The sequence below is a fragment of the Gopherus flavomarginatus genome, chromosome 11, assembly GCF_025201925.1.
Source record: "Gopherus flavomarginatus isolate rGopFla2 chromosome 11, rGopFla2.mat.asm, whole genome shotgun sequence".
Classification (NCBI taxonomy): Eukaryota; Metazoa; Chordata; order Testudines; family Testudinidae; genus Gopherus; species Gopherus flavomarginatus.
In genome coordinates this window covers 13,305,313-13,317,550 of record NC_066627.1, presented here as the reverse complement: position 1 = coordinate 13,317,550, position 12,238 = coordinate 13,305,313, and the positions used below count along the sequence as shown (strand labels likewise).

Genomic DNA, 12,238 nt, shown 5'->3' with positions numbered 1-12,238 from the left:
TAGCCTCCCCAGGAGGGACCTTTCTCTAGATGTCAGAAGCAAGGGCTTGAACCTGGCTCTCCCTCCTTCCAGACAAGTGTCCTAAACATGAGGATGGAAAAAGACTTGGGCTTTTCCCCCATTTTTCTTGTTGGAACCATTCAACTTTGTCTAAATAATTAACTCCTCATTGAGACAAAGATAGTGACTCTGTAGCCAACAGTTGGGGGCCCTGTGAGAGTCCCTGTTTTCCCTAATTCAGAGCACCCCTAGCCGCGAACACTTGGACTGTTGGCTCTGTTGGCTCTTTCTCCAGAAATTCCATTCTGCCAGAAGCAGTTCCTATAGGAGGAATGGGGGTCAAGTACCACCCAAGATTGGCCTATTAGGGGTGGGGAAGGAGAGGGGCTCTGTCCTTCTCTCCCTGTGCCTCCCTCTGGAACATTTCGCTGCTCTCCCTGGTGAGGTGAGCGTGTGTGTGTGTATGTGAAAGCGAGTGTCCCAACTAGGCTCTCACAGGCAGAAGCCTTCCCTCCCTCATCTTCCCACAATTAAAATGGGCTGGGGAGAGCGCTGTGGCTGCGGGCTGGGTGCAGGAGGCAAGAGGGGTCATGGGGCTGGGGAGACACATGGGGCAGTCACGCTTTCTCCCCTTTAGCCTAGGGAGGCAGCTGCCTGGCAAGCCCCATCTACCAAGTGCCCTGTGAAGTGGACTTCTGAGGATTTGTGAGCCTAGCAGCCAGGCAGTTGTGGAGCAGGTTGGCTGGCAGCTGGAGTGACAGGACCCCAGGGGGAGACGCACTGGTCAGCCAGATAGCCTGACTTCCTGTCTGGTGGTGTCAGTTGTTGGCTGTGTCTGTGTTCTTGTGACAGATTTTCATTACTAATCTGCCAGGGGCCCACAGTTGATCAGGCTGGGGCTACAGGATCTTTTGGGGAGGAGATGACAAAGCACACACCAAGTGTCTAAATTTTTAAAGCTTTATTGACAAAATAATAAAATAACAGTGGAGAGTGCTGGAAATGCTTCCACATCACTCAGAGGAAGGAAGAAAACATTAATGCCCCAAGTCCTAGCCCACTTTCATATTCACATATGCCCAACCCAAAGCTGGCCAAGCCTGGGTGTAACATAAGAAGAAGAGAAGAAGAAGTGGGGAAAGGTGGATAGGAGTGCTGTCCTGGGCCCAGGTCATCCAAGAATCTGCAGTGTTCTCTGATTTGCTTCAGCTCTCAGAAGGGTTTTTAAGTCCTGGGTTCTTTTTGGGGGTGTCTCCTTCAGGAACCTTTGTTCTCCGTGCTCTGTGTACCAGTTCAAACCAGCCTTCCGCGGTTTCTCAGCTTTCCCCAAAAAACATCACCTTTAGGACTGTGAGACAGTTCTGTTTGTTCCTGGTTGGCCTTTGCCATCGTGCTCCTTTCCCAGGCCCCTGCATTTCTTTCAACAACTCTCCTTCCCACAGCTAGTCCGGGGGGACGGGGTTTGGACTTCCCTCTTCTGTCTTGGCAGTTAGCAACTGGCCTTGGGATGGAGTCAGCTTCTTATATTCAGACTGAGCTTGCTAGCTGCAGTGTCAAGTTAACCCGTTCTCTGCTCTTCTTCCTTCTCCCCCCCTCGGCCTCTCGGACTCTGCAAAAGAAACTTCCACTCTCCACTCACGCACCTTTGACCCTCCCCAAAATGCTTTGCGATGCTTGCAACAGTGTTAGCAATATACAGTGCTGATCTACCTTCTCAGAGGACTCCCTGAAGGAGGGGGCTATTGGGGTGTTTCCTTCTCTCTGTGTGCTGCATTGGCTCTGGGCAGGTAGCCAGTATGGCAGACTCTGATCGAACTGCCCAAGAAGACCACAGACTCAGTTCAGAGGCCAAGGCACTCGGCCAGGTTTATTGTCAATGAACAACAATAATAGCACCCCATAGATCGTACAGGGATACTAAGACACATATGCCCATTACAATGGGCCTTCTTCTCCTCCCTCAGCCAGACAAAGACACCACCTCTTTGACCCGTCTTCTATACATTGATACAAACAAGTCACATATTGCCCTTCTGACGTATTTAGTTACCACCCTTTACCTTGTACCTGTTGGTTAGATCAAAACATCTCTATCCATCATCCTGTCATCCTGACCTTATCCTTAGGAGGGGTTGGTGTGGCTCTGTATCACCTTCAGGGAGTGTGTTTATACCATGCCTGGTATCGGGGTGTATTGATACCGCCCTTCTGGGGTGCGTGTACTGTGCCTAGAACTTCTTTGGAGTGTTTCTGTTTTTACAGCACTAGCCCTACTCTTGCCAAGTTCACGTACCAGACAGTGACTCTGCAAGCAGACCTCTGCTTTGTAACAAGGCCTGATTTTTGCTCAGAGCCTGACTTTTGCTAACTTGGCTTTACATCAGCAGGGCATGACTTTTATTTAGGCCTGAGCCTGAAACATGGAGCCTGGTGTAAGGGCTTTCTCCTTCTCCTACACGTGGTTTCCATTGAATGCTTTGAGGAAATTAACACATTCCCTTAAACAGCTTCACTTCTGTTGAAACTGCATGATCTGACCAAATAGACAGAAAGAATCATGAACAGAAAAACTGGCATCTATCTATCTATCTATCTATCTATCTATCTATCTATCTATCTTTAGGGTTTTATAGTGCCACCCATCTTCATGCTACCTAAGCACCTTGCACACAAAATCAATAGCCATAGTAAGATCTCTAATGGACTTCATGGAACCTTTTGGTTCTTCTCCTTTTGGGGGAAAAAAGCTCTGCCTGGGAAAGGAGAGTTTGGCGGTTTATATTTGTTGACATTTGATTTAGAGAATCCCAGGAGATGGATCTTGGTCACAGTGGTGTGGTTAGACATTTTCCTTCTCAGTTCATTGTGTGCTGTCTCTGTGAAGGGAAGGACAAGGGTTAGGATTAGAGTGCTCCTGACCTCTGACCATCAGATCACTTATCAGGTGCATTATCACATGAGTGTTAATTGTCCTAGTTCTCTTACAGTCAATGGAGCGTTGTCCATTTCCACCATCTGAGGATCTGGTTCAAGATGGGTCTCAATGCAATGCAGTATAAAAATGGAATAAAATTACATCCCAAATTAATGATTCCTTGGAATGACAGTTGTCCTATTGCGGCAATGGGAAGCCTGTTTTACAAGAGATGGCTAAAAGAGTTCAGCTTGTTTAGCCTGGAAACGTTGAGGTCTTCTGTGAATACAGCAAGGAGTAAACACCAGGGAAGGAGAAGAACTGTTGATGCTACAAGACATTCTTCGGATTCTTTTCTTGAATTTTAAACTGATCTGCTGTGTGAGCTTGGGTCAGTCACTTCCCCTCCCTGTGAATCTGTTTCCCCTCCTTCCCTTTTTCTGCCTGGTCCACTAGGACTGGGAGCTCTGTGGGGGATAGTCTATGTCTTACCATGTGTATGTTCTGTGCACTCACTTACAGCATTTTGTACTCCGCTGGTGGCAGTGCTGTACAGTCGCTATGAAGCTACACCAGGAGATCTGGTTTCTAGACCCATTACCCCTTGTATGTCCGCAGGCAGGGTCAAACTTTGGTTGCCTAGTTCAACTCTGACCTTGACTGTAAAAGTGCTAGTATGTATAGAACATATTCTCTGGGCTCTTAGCTTTGCTGCTACTCAGCTTTGCCATTCTGCAGCTTCCCTGTGAAATCGAAATGAAAATGGCTGCAATAAAATGAATGGTTTTGAAATTATGGCATCAGTGGACAATATTAGTGTTCCCCAACAGAACTTAGTGCTATGTTTCCAGTGTGGGATGAGGTGGCCAGAAATTTTCTCTTTAAATTCATTTGAAAGAAGAATCGAGTTTTCAAGCAAACAACTTTTCCAAACAAGTCTCAGCTACCCCTCTGTGTGTATCTATATACAATTATATCTATATCTATTTTTGCATATATATCCTATTTTTGCATATCTATAGCTCTAGATATGCAAAGCAAAAATAGGATTTCTGTTTTTTCTAGATATACAGAAAAAAGAAAAATCCTTTGGTGGGGGGAGAGTGATGGTTGAAAATGTTCAGTTTTCAGCCATTTGTGGCTGAATAGGTTTGGTTCTTGGTTGCCAAAACCCCACAATTTAGGGATTTTGGGAACTTCTTGAAAAATCAATTGTTTTTCTGCTTAAAAAAAAGCTACCAGGTTCAGTATGCTTTAGAGGATTGATAGCGAAAGTCTTAAGAAGCCCCATCTGTTATTCATATCTATAGATATAGATATAGATATTCATATATATAGAGAGAGATTCTTAAATTTGTTCTATATGTTAAAACTGTATCATATGTAACTGAAATAGCAAACTTACTGTGACAGTTTTTGTGGATTTTTTACTCAACTTGTGATGGCTTTGATCCACCAGAACTGAGGAATCATGGGTCATTATCTGTCAATCAATCACTGTATTATCCAGCGGCCATTTCCATGTCTATTTGTTGGATTTCCCGAGTTGTTGGGTCTCTCTGCAGTTCCTAGCAGTCAGGGATCCACTCCACAGATGGGCGCTCTCTGCTCCCCTCCTTGGGCAGGCTTGCTGGGATGTAAAGGACTATGGGCTTGTCTACATGAACATTTAATTTGAGGCATGCTGGGATGTGAATCTACACTCCACTAGCCAGTGGGCTAACTGTCCATGTGACCCTGCTGATCTTGTCCTGTTTCAAAGAGCACTAGATCAAAGTGCTGTAACCAACTGTTACTGCATGTCAGCAGGGTGCGTAGGGACAGTTAGTCTGCAGCAGGTTAGAGCAGGGCCCTTTCACTCACCAGCTGGCTGTGAACAAATTGTTCCTACAAAGAAGCCCTAAATGGGATCAGGGACTTAAACCTCTTCCCAGCTCCAGGGTTGGCTTTAGCCAGTGCAGGGCCGATTCGTGGGGCATGTACTCTCTGGCGGACACTTAGGATTTCTGCGCTTGGGTGGTGGTAGCGGGGCCTCGTGGTAGCGGGGCCATGGGGTTCCAGGTCTTTGGCCGTGGAAGCCGGGCAGTCGCACTTACCATGTTGGGGCTGGGGGACCGGGAACATGGGGTTGCGGGGCTCCAGCTGAAGGAGCGTGGATGCAGGATTGCAGGGCTCCGGCCGGGAGAGTGGGACCATGGGGTTGCGGGGCTCCGGCTGGGGGAGCTGGACCGCGGGATTGCGAGGAGCTAGCCTGGGTAGTGGGCCCTCCGGGCTCCAGCCGGGACAGCGGGGCCTCGGGGTTGCGGGGCTCGGGTCAGTGTAGCGGGGCCATGCAACCTGCCGCACTGCCACCGGGGTAGCGAGACAGCGGGGTTGCGGGGCTCTGGCCAGGGTAGCGGGGCCGTGGAGTTGCTGCGCTCTGCCGGGGGAGTGTGACCACGGGGTTGCTGTGCTCCAGCAGGGATAGCTGGACCAAGGGATTGTGGGACTCCGGCCGGGGGAACGGAACCGCGGGGTTACAGGGCTCAGACTGGGAGAGCAGGGCTACTGGGTTGCAGGGCTCTGGCTGAGAGAGAGGGGCTACGGGGTTGCAGGGCTCCGGTCATTGTAGCGGGGCCGTGAGACCTGCTGCGCTGCCATGGGGGTAGTGGGACCACGGAGTTGTGGGGCTCCAGCAAGGAGAGTGGGGCTCCGGGATTTTGGGGCTCTAGCTGGGGTAGTAGGGCCTCTGGGATCTGGTGGGGAGAACAGGGCTGTGGGGTTTGCGGGTTCCAGCCAGGGGAGGGAGACCGCGGTGTTGCAGGACTTTGGCCAAAAGAGAGGAGATGCGAGGTTGAGTGGATCCGGCTGGGGTAGCGGGGCCACGAGGATGCGGAGTTCCGACCGGAAGAGCGAGGATCCAGAGTTGTGAGTCTCCAGCCAGGGGAATGAGGCCGCGGGGTTACGGGGCTCCAGCCGGGAGACTGGGGCTCTAGCCGGGATAGTGGATCCTCTGAGCTCCGGCCTAGAGAGTGGGGTCCTGGGTTTGCGGGGCTCGGGTCGGTTTAGCGGGACCGAGGGGTTGTGGTGCTCTGGCCGGGAGAATGGGGCTATGGGGTTGCGGGACACTAGACTGGGTAGCAGGGTGTCCAGGCTCCGGCCAGGAGAGTGGGGCTACAGGGTTGGGGGACTCTGTCTGGGGTAGTGGGGCTCCGGGGTTGCAGGGATCTAGCCGAGGTAGCGGGGCCTCTGAGCTCTGAACGGGAGAGTGGGGCCGCGGGGTTGCGGGACTCCGGTTGGGAGAGCGGGGTTGCGGGGCTACGGGGTTGCGGGGCTCTAACCAGGGTAGCAGGTCCTTCGGGCTCAGGCCGGTAGAGCGGAACCTCAGGGTTGCTGGGCTCCGGCTGAAGGAGCGGGTATGCGGGGTTGAGGGGCTCTGGCTGGGGTAGCATGGCTGTGACGTTGCGGAGCTCCGGCCGAGAGAGTGGGTTGCAGGGCTTTAGTGGGGGTAGCGGGGCCTCCGAGCTCCGGCTGGGAGAGCTGGGCAGAGGGGTTGCGGGGCTCCAGATAGGGTAGCGGGACCACGGGATTTGCGGCGCTGGGCTGGGGTAGCAGGGACGTGGGATTGTAGGGCTCTGGCCGGGAGATTGGGGCTACCTTGTTGAGGAGTTCCAGCCGGGAGGGTGGGGCTGCAGATGTGATGGGCTCTGGCAGTGGTAGCGGGGATCCAGGGTTGCTGGGCTCTAGCCAGGATAGCAAGGCCTCTGAGCTCCGGCCAGGAGAGCAGGGCTGTGGGTTTGTGGGGCTCAAGTCGGTGTAGCGGGACCATGAGATCTGCCGCACTGCCACGGGGGTAGCGGGACCACAGGGTTGCGGGGCTCCAGCCAGGAGAGCGGGACTACGGGGTTGCGTTGCTCTGGGCAGGAAAGTGGGGCTATGGGGTTGCGGGGCTCTGGCCGAAGGAGTGGGGCCCCGGGGTTGTGGAGCTCTGGGTGGGAGAGCAGGGCTGCAGGGTTGCGGGGCTTTGGCCGAGAGAGTGGGTCTCCAGTGTTGCGGGGCTCTAGCTGAGGTAGCAGGGCCTCTGGGCTCTGGTTGGGAGAATGGGACAACGAGATTGAGGGTCTCTGGCCGAAGGAGCGGGGATGTGGAGTTGAGAGGCTCTGCCGGGAGAGCGGGGCCACGGGGTTGCGGGACTCTGGCTGGGGTAGCGGGATTGTGAGTTTGTGGGGCTCCGACCGGGAGAGCGGGGCTGCGGGGTTTCGGGGCTCTGGTCGGTGTAGCGTGGCTGCGGGACCTGACGCACTGCCACCAGGGTAGCGGGACTGCTGGGTTGTGGGGTTCCGGAACGGAAAGCGGGGCTCTGGTATTGGGGGGCTCTAACTAGGGTAGCGGGGCCTCCGGGCTCTGCCCTGGAGAGTGGGACCGCGGGGTTGAGGAGCTCTGGCCAGGATAGCGGGGTTGCAGGGCTCCGGCCAGGAAAGCGGGGCTGAGGAGTTGAGGTGCTTTGGCAGGGATAACGGTGCAGCGGGGTTGCGGGGCTCCGACGAGAGAGTGGGGCCACGGGGTTGCAGGGCTCTGGTCTGTGTAACGTGACTATATCAGGGTTCAGAAAAGAAGTTCATGAAGGATAGGTCCCTCAATGGCTGTTAGCCAGGATGTTTTCCAGAGGCTGGGAGTGGGCAGCAGGGGTTGGATCACTTGTGATTACTTGTTCTGTTCATTCCCTCTGAAGCACCTGGCATTGGCCGGTGTCAGAAGACAGGATACTGAGCTAGATGGACTTTTGGTCTGATCTAGGATGGCCATTTGTCATAAACAGATAGCTAAGGGTTAATGTCTCTTTCACCTGAAGCACCTGACCAGAGGACCAATCGGAAACCGGATTTTTTTCAACTCTGGGTTGAGGGAATTTTGTGTCTGAGTCTTTTTTCTGTCTGCCTGCTTTCTCTGAGCTTTGGAGAAGTAGTTTCTGTTTTCTAATCTTCTGTTTCTAAGTGTATGGACAAAGAGATCAGATAGTAAGTTATATGGTTTCTTTTCTTTGGTATTTGCATGAATATAAGTGCTGGAGTGTTTTGATTTGTATTCTTTTTGAATAAGGCTGTTTATTCAATATTCTTTTAAGCAATCGACCCTGTATTTTGTCACCTTAATACAGAGAGACCATTTGTATGTATTTTTTCTTTCTTTTTATATAAAGCTTTCTTTTTAAAACCTGTTGGAGTTTTTCTTTACTTCAGGGAAATTGAGTCTGTACTCACCAGGGAATTGGTGGGAGGAAGAAATCAGGGGGAGATCTGTGTGTGTTGGATTTGCTAGCCTGATTTTGCATTCCCTCTGGGTGAAGAGGAAAGTGCTTTTGTTTCCAGGACTGGGAATGGAGAGGGGGAGTCACTCTGTTTGGATTCACAGAGCTTGTGTCTGTGTATCTCTCCAGGAGCACCTGGAGGGGGGGAAGGGAAAAAGGATTATTTCCCTTTGTTGTGAGACTCAAGGGATTTGGGTCTTGGGGTCCCCAGGGAGGGTTTTTCAGGGGGACCAGAGTGCCCCAAAACACTCTAATTTTTTGGGTGGTGGCAGCAAGTACCAGGTCCAAGCTGGTAACTAAGTTTGGAGGTTTTCATGCTAACCCCCATATTTTCGACGCTAAGGTCCAAATCTGGGACTAAGGTTATGATACCATTCTTATGTTCTTAGGATGTTTTGGACATTGCTTTTAGCTGCCTCTTTGGTCAAAGGCTTACAGAAATGTGGCAGAAGATGCCATCTTGGCCAGCTAAGCCAGACTTTTAATAGACAGAAGGAAAAAGAAGAGGGAGAAAAAAGAAAAGGAAAAAGGTGGGGAAGGAAAAGGGCATATGCGGGGGAGGGAACAGCAAAGTCTCCCATCTGAGGTAATGGCTGAGCTTTAGCTGGAGTCAGTTGAATGGGAGATATCATCTGAATCCCTGTCTCTGGCCTGGTTTGATGAGAACATCTCTCACGATTAGGATGACAAAGGCCCAATAGTGTCATGACGGACACTGGTATCCCAGCAGATGGTGGAGGTGGCAGCCAAGATTGTGAAGCTCACTTCTTCCCCTTTCCTTGTCTTTCAGTCAGCCAGAGTCCACTTCTGTGTCCCCATCCCTCAATTGTCCCTCTGAAGTCTCTTTTTAAGGACCAGAAGATATAAAGAGATAAAGAGATCCCCTTCTTATTGTGTCCATCATTTAGAACTAATTTCCGACACACCAATTTAGGTCCATTGATTTCCAGTCCCACACTTACCCTGTGTACCAGGCATGCAATATTAACACAGTCCTTGATTATATCAGGAGGCCTTTTTCTTCAGACTAACCCAGTCTCTCTGTCTCCCTTTAGTACCTTTTCCCATCAACATTTGCTGCTATAGGTTATAATAACTGTTTATGAAGCATTATGCACTTTCCTGCAGTTAGGCTCACAACTGGGATTGGTCTGCTTGGCCAATGAGTGCTGCCACACCTCTGCCTAGCAGCTGAGTGAAGGAGCCTCCCAGGGAAGCACCGCCCAGAGCCTGCCTCACCCCATCCCATGCCCCAACCCCTTGCCCCCTCCCATAGCCAAACTCTACTGCTGCCGGGGGTTGGGGGGTGTAAGAGGCATGAAGCCAGGTAGGGAGCCCCGCCAACCCCTCCAGCACCAGTGGCAGCAAGGCCCGGGTGCTGCTGCCTACCTCCCTCCCAGCACCTGGGCTGCCCTCCCCCACCACCCACAGTGCACCTGTGCAGCCCCCTGCAAGCTTTAGTCAAGGATATATAGTAAAAGTCACGGACAGGTTAAGGACCATGAATTTTTCTTTACTGCCCATGACCTGTCCATCACGTTTACTAAAAATACCCATGACAAAAACATAGCCTTATGTATGAGGCATAGGTGAAGAAGGCTTCTAGGAGCCAGGCTGCACACTGGGAGAAGGCTTCTAGGAGCCAGGCTGCACACTGGGGAAATCAGATCGGGGAAACCTGACTCCCCAGGCGGCTGCCTTCCAGATCAAGACAAAATGCCCCATTTCCATTATCCCCTCCATTTCCCTTCCATCATTTTTTTCCCTGAAATTTTGACCTTTGGTCCCAATCATCTGCATGTTACATAAGGGGAACTGGGGCATAGGGAGATTCAAATGACTTACTGAAGGACACACTGGTTTTGAGATTGTCTAAGAAAAGTCTAAATTTTACATATGAAAAATATTTCCAGGACATTTCTGAGCATCACTAGGAGTAAGATAAAATAGAAGAAACTTATATTTGCTGACATTAAGAGAGAAATATAAACTTTGATACATCCTGAATCTCTCTCTCTCTCTCTCTCTCTCTCTCTCTCTCTCTCTCCCCCTCTCTCTCTCTCTCCTAATCCCAACCTCAGCTATTTAATTTTTCACCCATTGCTATAGCATCTGGGTACCTTCTGTTATGCTTTTCTGAATATTTTTTTGCAGATCATTGGAAATATGTGGCCATATTCCACCCCTGCCTTTTCACTTTTCTCAGCACTCCTTTTATCTCTTTATTCCTGAGGCTGTAGATAATAGGGTTCGGTACCGGTGGTACAACAGCATACAGCACAGGAGCCAACATGTCTTGAGTGGATGGGGCCCTAGAGTTTGGCTTCATGTACATGAAGAATCCAGTGCCGATGAACAAAGAGACTACAATCAGGTGGGGCAGGCACATGGAAAAGGCTTTATACCTGCCCTCTGCAGAGGGGATTCTCACTACAGTATTGAAAATGTGAATGTAGGACACAAAGATAAAGGTGAAGCAGATAAAACCATAGCAGAGGGCTAAGATTATGTTGTGGACCTTGTTGGGCTGTGTGTCAGAGCAAGAGAGCTGCAGGAGGGGTGGGATGTCACAGAATAACTGGTGAACAAAGTTGGGCCCATAGAAGGGTAAACTGAATGAGTTACCCACGTGCAACACTGAATACAGTGCTCCTCTAAGCCAGGACCCTGCAGCCATCTAGACACATGTTCTGCTGGTCATGACTGTCCTGTATCTCAGAGGGCTGCCGATGGCCAGGTAGCGGTCATATGCCATGACTGTCAGCAAGGCCAACTCTGCTGTCCCAAACATGATGAAGAAAAACAACTGCAGGAAGCAGCCGTGGAAAGAAATGGAGTGGCGGTGCATGATGGCATTCACCATGGATTTGGGGACAGTGGCAGAGATGTAGCAGAGGTCTAAGAACAACATGTTCTTGAGGAAGAAGTACATGGGGCTGTGGAGGTGATGGTTGAAGGTCACGAGGACAATGATGAGGAAATTCCCCATGAAGGCGGCCATGTAAGCAAACAGGAACACAAGAAAGTGCAACATCTGCAGCTCAGTGATGTCTGAAAATCCCAGGAGATGGAATTCAGTCACAGAGGTTTGATTGGTCATATCCTATCTGGCAAGAATGGGAAAGACAAGGAAGAGCCATCAGAAAAATGCAGTTAGAATGAAGAGAACTAAAACAAACATCTTTTCCCAATGCATAAGTTCTACAACACTTTATATGCAGAGGAAGGTTGTGACACTGCTGTCTGTTATGCATAGGGAAGTTAAATAAAAAACATTAAATACTCTTGCTGGAAGGCAGCAATATAACACTACATTCATTTCTGAGAATAACATAGAAGAACCTAAAACCGGAGAGAGAGAAAGCAGGCTGCTTCCTAAGGAGAGAAACACAACTAACCCCATTTTACCCTAGTCTGGCTCTATGTAAACTGAATGCCAAAGCCACACACTTCCCTACAGAGTTCCCTAGTCTGCTATTTGGAGCAGGAAACCCCTCACAAACTTAGAATGATAGCTTGTCCTGTCAATACACCACCCTGGTCAGTCGTTACTCGTTCTCTGAGTACCCAGGACACATCAGCATTATCCAACCATATTAATATGTGTCCTGCCACCTTTTATTGTAACTTTCAGGTTCTAGACAAGTTCTTCCTAGACCTGGTCAGAAGGTGTTTCCTCTTACTTCCCTGAAAAAAAATTAATGGCAAAAAAATACTTTTCTTTTCTTTTCTTTTCTTTTCTTTTCTTTTTTTTTTGAAATTTTCAGTGGAAACTTGTGATATTTCAACCAATAAAGTTCCAAACCATTTTGATTTTTGTAAATGAAATGCTTTTTCTGACACCCTTCCCTCTCGATTGAAATATTTTCTGTATCTTGGCTGAAATTGTTCAATTTTCCCTTGCAAAAACTGAATATTTTGGGGGACAGATAACAGTTTCCACAAAAAGTTTTGCTAGATAGAAAATTTTCTGCTAAAAGAAGAAAATTGACAGAATTTCTGATCAAGTGTAATTCTTGTACATTTCTGGGAGATCT

The 12,238-nt window shown here is 49.8% G+C and overlaps 1 pseudogene; it reads right to left on the bottom strand.

Annotated features, from left to right (window-relative positions):
- Window positions 1-2,509: 2,509 nt before the first annotated feature.
- On the bottom strand, window positions 2,510-11,301 carry LOC127030802 (olfactory receptor 14A16-like; annotated as a pseudogene).
- Between the last annotated feature and the right edge of the window lie 937 nt (window positions 11,302-12,238).